This window comes from Vicia villosa, unplaced genomic scaffold, assembly GCF_029867415.1.
Source record: "Vicia villosa cultivar HV-30 ecotype Madison, WI unplaced genomic scaffold, Vvil1.0 ctg.000358F_1_1, whole genome shotgun sequence".
Lineage (NCBI taxonomy): Eukaryota > Viridiplantae > Streptophyta > Magnoliopsida > Fabales > Fabaceae > Vicia > Vicia villosa.
Window position 1 is genome coordinate 870,867 of NW_026705161.1, and position 7,369 is coordinate 878,235.

Below are 7,369 nucleotides of genomic sequence, written 5' to 3' on the forward strand. Positions count from 1 at the left end.
TTAATCTCCAAGATTTATATAGGTTTGGCCGAATGTTGGCCTACTAATGTTCCCAAGAGATCTTCTTGAGAGTTTTAATAATAACTTATCTTTTTTTGGGTTATATCCACAAACCTTCGTTACAAGAGAATAAAGAGATGTTTCACTGACTTATCCCCCACAACCAAACAAGAGTTTTTCCACGGTGTGAGCTCAAGAACCAAGTAGATATTTTACTGATTAATCTTAATAACCAAACATAACTTTTACCGAGGCTGAGTTCTAGAACCAAACAAATAGTTTTTTCAATTTATCTCAAGAACCAAACAAGAACCTTCAAGACAATCTCACTCTATAAACTAACAATAACATGACACCTGTACAACACTTTTCTCACAAGTAGTGTTCACTCACAAGGAACTAAGTCAACTTTGGTGAAAGAAAAATAGTAAAGAGGGAGGATGAGAGTGGTAAAATAGTAAGAAATAGGAAAATTTCAAGTTTTAGTGTGATTTCAAAAGAGGAGAGACCTCATCTATATAGGAGAAAATGTGGCTAAAAAGGAAACAATTCATGGGACGAATTAATGGAATAATGGATTAGGCCAATTGATTATTACACCTCAATAATCGATTGCTCAAGCCATAAATGGATGGTTTTAATATTTAGTCATTATCAATCATTAAGAGATTGAACCAATCAATTTTAGACTCAATAATATGAAAGTAATTAAGTAAACTATTAGGTCTAATAGATTATCCAGTTGTAAAAAACCTCCAGTTGATCAAACAATCCCCTAATTAGTTAGGAAGTCCTTGAAAATATTTTCAGGTGATTTTAATAAAATAGAGACGCCTCATAAATGTTTTAGGTGTCACTACTACGGAAAACACAAACAATTACGGTTGCGAAACAATATAATAACGGTAGCACGTCTGTTGTTAGGTAGTGTGTGATTGTATGTATGCTAGATACCACAATGGGCATGTGAGTGTTGTTACAAATTAGATAGCGCGCTACTTATAACTACGGTTTATGGAAACAATCGTTGTGGTATAATAAAAAGGTCATGGGTTTGAATCCTATAACACCATTTTTGGGATTTATTATTCTACTTATCATGCCAAAAACAACAGTTCATCCATTTTTAAATTGAAAAGACAAAGAGATGTAATCATTAAAAAGCTTAAGGTGTCCAACTTTCAAGAGAAGAAAACATAGAGAATCGATGAAGTAATAATGAGCAAACTTGAGATGTGTGAAATATTTTAGATTTTAGACTCTTAAAGTGTAAAGAAGATGAAGAATCAATATAAAAGCAGAATTCCTCTTTGAACCAAAATACAAAAAGAACTTCATCCAAGGGAATCAGAGAAGAGGAAGAATCAAAATGAGTATTTCTACTGAAACTTCCAACAATGTTGAGAGAACATAAGTTGTTATTGCTGTAGAGACCAGAGCTCCTGTGCAAAACCCTCCTTAGAATCAAGAAGAGGTCTAAGTCGTTGAAAGTTGTTGTAGCTGTATCGAACCTTTGAGACCTAGGAGAGCTCTCAGGAAGGGGAGATCAAGAAGAAGAAGAAGGGTGAAAAGGCAAGTCATCATCGATTCTGGTGATGATGAAGTAGATTATACTTGGTCAAACTTTCTCTCGGCCATGGAATTTAGAAATGATTAATAAAAAAATTATTGATCTTTTTGTAAGTTTTCAACTTAAGGTTTATTTAATGAAAGTTGTATTCAAGGAATTCTATAAACGTTTCTTATCTGTCAGCTTAAGGTTACAACTAATTTATCAACTTATTTTGGCATATACAATAATCTAGACCTTTCATCATATGCTTTCAAGGATTTCAAGAACTCCTTTCTCATACACAATAATCTATTAACTTTCATCATATGGTTATATGCTACAAAATTTGAATAAAACCAAAGCACAATTGCAACAAAACGAAAATAAAGGAAATTTGAATGTCCCAAAATCTAAAACATGAACAATACACATTCATAAGAACATAAATAAATGTTGTAAACCTAAACATTCTTAAGCGTCAGAGAGAGAGCGAAAGAGCTGTGACGCATCCAAAATGATATTTGAAGAGGATGATGAAGATTTCGCTTCCAAAAATAATATTCGTATAGGATGGAGAAGATTTCGCTTCCAGAAATGTTATTCGAAGAGGATGGTGAATATTTCGCTATCGATGTCGTATCATTCGCTAGGGAGCCTCTGTGTGTTTTGAACAAAATAAAGTATAAGATATGTTTTAATTTTCTGGAAAAAAATTCACAATGGTTGCGAGCTTCAGTTGTAGTGATATATGAAACTTATAACCACGGTTCAATAAAACAACCGTAGTTGTTATACTTTGAATTGTTAAATAGAAAATGTTAAGGGACACTCACTTACTTTTACGGTAAAAATGTTGATGTTGGAATTCAAAGCTTGTCACTTAAATTATATGACAATAGTTCTTTATAGGACCCGTGATGAAAAGTTTCTTTATAAAAAAAGCATACACATAAAAAATGTGATAAGACTATGATTGGTATATGGTTGTGGTAATATAGTGTAACCAAAGGTGTATCCCGTAGTAGTAGTGTGTGTGTTGGTCAGAGAGAAAAAATAGGGGGAGAGAGAGAGTTACCTTAGTATCTTAGGAGTTACACTCCTACTTTTACAAGACTCTTGTCACTCGAACATACATGACTAGGCGAGCTTTCACACTTTCTCTCTTTCACAACTCTGAAGCTTTCAAGTTCCTTTGACATATACACAAATCATATAAGAACTTCACTAAGATCTTGAATCTTCTAGTAGATGAGGCTTGAGATATCCTCAATTTAATCTCAGTCACTAGAGAGTTGGAAAGATATCACCACCAACTTTAACAAGTATTAATGTTGTCATCATCAAAACACAAGGACATTCAATAACATCAAGATCATTAGCTTCATACCTGTAAGCACATAAAATCACACTTTCTAGAAATCTTTGTTCGTATTTTGTGGTTTTCATATCATTGGGAAGGGGGTTGTCTAGGATTAGATTTGGTCTCACTATGGGCACTCGGTAATGTGGTCCATATGAAAAACTAAGAATGATGCTATTTTTTCTGGAACATCTCTAAATGATAAGGATTTAAAGGATAAAAATATTTTTTCCTCTTGAAAATGGTATATTGCTGAATCTTCATCCTACTCCTAAACTTTATGTTTGAACCATTAATAACTTGATATTCTTGAGATTTTTATTCGATCTCTGAGAAGTAGTGTTCTTGTGGTGTAGTGATTTTTTTCTCTTGTCAAGGATGGTTTTTACTGAAGGATTTTAGATGGTTTTCCTATTGTGGTGTAGGGATTTTGTTTCTCTTTTTTGGTGGACTTCTTTTTTTGTCGTAATTTTTCTTTTGATTTTTTATGGTCTTTTTTTTTCTTTTGATTATGTATTTTTTTAAGTACAACTTATCTCAAGTTTTTGTTGTTCGATTCTTTGTAGTTACTATATCAAAGACTTTCACTATTCTTCTTTCTTATATTATAAACTAAAAAATAAAGGCTTGACAAAAATAAAAATCATTGTGTGATCATATATCATACAAAAATATTAGGTAATGTATCTAAAAAAGAAATAAAACAATGGATACCTTCACAATACATTTTTGTGTTATGAAATTAGTAATTTTGTCGAGATTTATCTATCAAAATAATTTCACGATCAAAAACTTCATTTCTTACTTAAAGGGATTTAATCATTTATATCTCTCAAAGAGCAATTAAAGGAATAATATACATTATCATAATAGACAAAAACTTGAGAAAAACATAGTTTGTAAACTATGTAGCGTAAAGTCACAAAATAACACACTTAAGTATGTGGAACTTGGATCCTCTCTTTCATTTTTCTCTATTTCTCTCTCATAACTCAATATATTTCGCTTAATCTCAGTCTATCAGCATTTAAAAAAATAAAATCAAGATAGAGAATGAGATTGAAAGAGAGACAGATAGACAGAGATGAAGGAGATGATATAAAGAAGAATTATATGAAAAACAAAATATGTAAATATTTTAATTTTTCATTCTAAAATATAAAACTCAATTGAATCTTAGAAAGTATAAATAATTTGAATAATATAATTGGTATTATGCAATGCAAGGGTTGCTATATCAGAAAGCAAATAAAAAGTAAATTGAACAATATTGTTTTTTGGTTATCCATTCTTTATTCAATGAATTTTAAAATAATAAATTACATAACCATAATCAAGTTATTATTATTATTATTATTATTATTATTATTATTATTATTATTATTATTATTATTATTATTATTATTATTATTATTATTATTAATATTATTATTATTAGAGAAAAGTCACTTTTTAGATTTATTCAATGATTAAATGATTAATGTATCTAGTCCATATATAAATCAAATACATTAATCATTCTATGAATTTAAAAAGTGAACTTCCTCTTATAATAAAGAGCAAAGGGAGTATTTAAGTTGTTAAAGATAGTTTACGAATGTTCTAGAAGATATTTTATTCATGGAGTTAAGGGAAGGATTTCTGTCATGTAGTATTTTGAGGATGTTTTCATATCCCGCGTAAGAGAAGTGTCAAAGGAAAGCGATTCAATTTCATTGAATTCTAGAATGTCAGAGATTGTGACAAGGTTTGAGCGAATTCAGAAATATTTTAACATGTTCATGGTGGTAAGAGCGTGAACATATCTAATGGGCATACAATTCAAGGGGGCAAAATCTGCTGGTGGAAAGCGATATTTTGGGAAGGGTGTGATGAAGGTGAATCATCAGGTTTTCATGAAAAGTGGGGAAGGAATATCGTATGTTGATGTGGTGCAATTGAAGGAGGGTGGCCATGGGATTGTGAGGAACGAGGTAGTGTTCAAAGGGGAGGAAGCATGTGAGGTGCTAAATTTGGAAAAGAAATCCATTTGTGTTGTTGCAAAAGATCAGAAAGGATTGTATTTTGAATTTTTCAAAGTGTTGAGATATTATTAGGATTTGTTGCAATATTATTGGAATTGATATTATTAGTATAATAAAAAATATAATCTAATCTAATAATATCAAATTTAATCCAAGTTGTCTAAGCCCAAGCCCAATCACAGTTGTATATAAATAGTAATAGTTTGTATTATTATTTGCACAATTCAATAATATAATCCTTATTTCCTTTATTCTTTCTATTCTCTCCTAATTAAAAGTGTCTCGTGCACTAAAAAATTAGTATCCAGAGCTTCCAGTTATTGTTCTTGATCGGGTTTTCAAGAACTTCACGCCAGATGACGTGTTTTTAGGGAATGTAAATCAATCGCTGCAAAGATGAATGGTACTAATTACATTCTGAATTCTCTTCCAATGCTTGACGGCAAGAATTTGATTCGATGGAGAAAACAAATGCAATCTCTGTTTAGCTTTCATGAAACTCTAGAAGTGGTTACTAATGGATTTCTTGTGCTAGCTGCAAATGCATCTGACGCACAGAAAACTGCCCACTCTGAAGCCAAGAAGAAGCATTGCAAGGCTGCATATTGCATTCAAACGAAAGTTAATACTGCAAATTTCTACAGAATCTCTCATGCTGAATCGGCGAAGGAGGCATGGGATATACTTGTCAAATATTATGAAGGAGGTGAGAAAGTCAAGGTTGTCAAATTGCATACTTGCATCGACAATATGAATTATTATCGATGGGAGAAGACGAAAAGGTTGTAGAGTATGTGTCGAAGGTGTAGAAACTCGTCCATCTGATGAAGGGTTATGGTGAAACCCTAACTGAGAAGATGATTGTTAAGAAGGTAATGCGTACGTTGACCTCTCACTTTGATCATGTTATCATAGCTATTGAAGAACCCAATCAACTTGAAACCTTAAAACTGGAAGATTTGGTTGGTTCGCTGGAAGCGCATGAGATTAGGATTGTTCAAAGGAAAGGAGTTCAAGATTCGATACAAGCTGCAGACTCAGTCATGGAAAAATAATGTTGGTTCCAACAAATTTAAAGACAAAATCTACAAGACTCAGGGCAATAAGCCTTGGTCGAACCCTCATAAGCAGCAGGCCGAAGATAGAGCTTCTGAATCCTTGAAAAGAGGAGGAGGAAACTATCGGAAGGACAAAGATGATGAGAAAGGTGTGCAGTGCTATCACTATGAGAAGTGGGATCACTTGTCTAAACATTGTTGGTACAGGAAAGACAATGGATCGACAAAAGGCAAGGATAAAGGAGAAAACCTTGCAAGCCAAGATTCAGATGATTATGAAGGTATGGTGGTTATTGCAGCAGTTACAAATAACTATGTCGAATCCAAGATCTGGTTCCTCGACTTAGGCTATTTGAATCACATGACTGGTCGAGATATTGTGGTTGATGAAAAATCTTCCTGGGATTGGAATTCGAGTAGTTCAATCAACAAGCCATTGATGAGCTTTGACTTCGAAGAAGCAGCTGCTGAAGTCGAAGTTGATGCAATTGTCGAAACTCCAGTTGAAGTCGAAGGAGTTGCCAACATTCCTGACACAGTCGAAGTCGAAGAAGGTGTGGCTGTTACAAGCCAAATACCTAAAAGAACTCGAAATCTTCAAGCAAGACTTTAAGGCTATGAATTAGCTGGTGATGATGAAGTCACATCAGATGGAGAATTAGTTCATTTTTCTTTACTTGCAGGTGCTGAACCAATCAACTATAGCGAGGATTTGAAGATTCAACAATGGAAGTTAGCTACGGTCGAATAGTTAGTCAAATTGCTAGTACATAAAAAAGCTATCAATGTAAAGTGGGTGTTTAAATTGAAACACAATGCTGATGGGTCGATAGTAATACATAAAGCAAGATTAGTAGCTCAAGGATTTCTTCAAAGAGCAGGGCTCGACAACACTGAAGTATTTTCTCCAATAGCAAGATTAGAGACTTTTCGACTAGTGGTAGCATTGACATGCAATCAAGGTTGGTCAACATTTCACTTAGATGCGAAGTCAACATTTCCGAATGGTCCTTTAGACAGAGAGGTTTATGTCACACAACCTCCTAGTTTTGTGATTTAGAAGGAATCAAGTAAAGTATATAAGTTACACAAAGCACTCTACTGTCTCAAACAGGCACCTAGGGCATGGAACAAGAAGATCGACTCATACTTAGTCGAATTAGAATTTTTCAAATGCAAATATGAGTACGGTGTCTATGTTCAGGTTGTGGCACAAAATATAACAAACATCTTCTTATATGTTGATGACTTGCTGCTAACTGGAAATATCTTAGAGAACTTGTCGAAGTTCAAAGAGCTTATGATGAAGGAATTTGAAATATCGGATATGGGAAATTATCTTATTTCCTAGGCATGGAACTTCAAATGTTAGAGC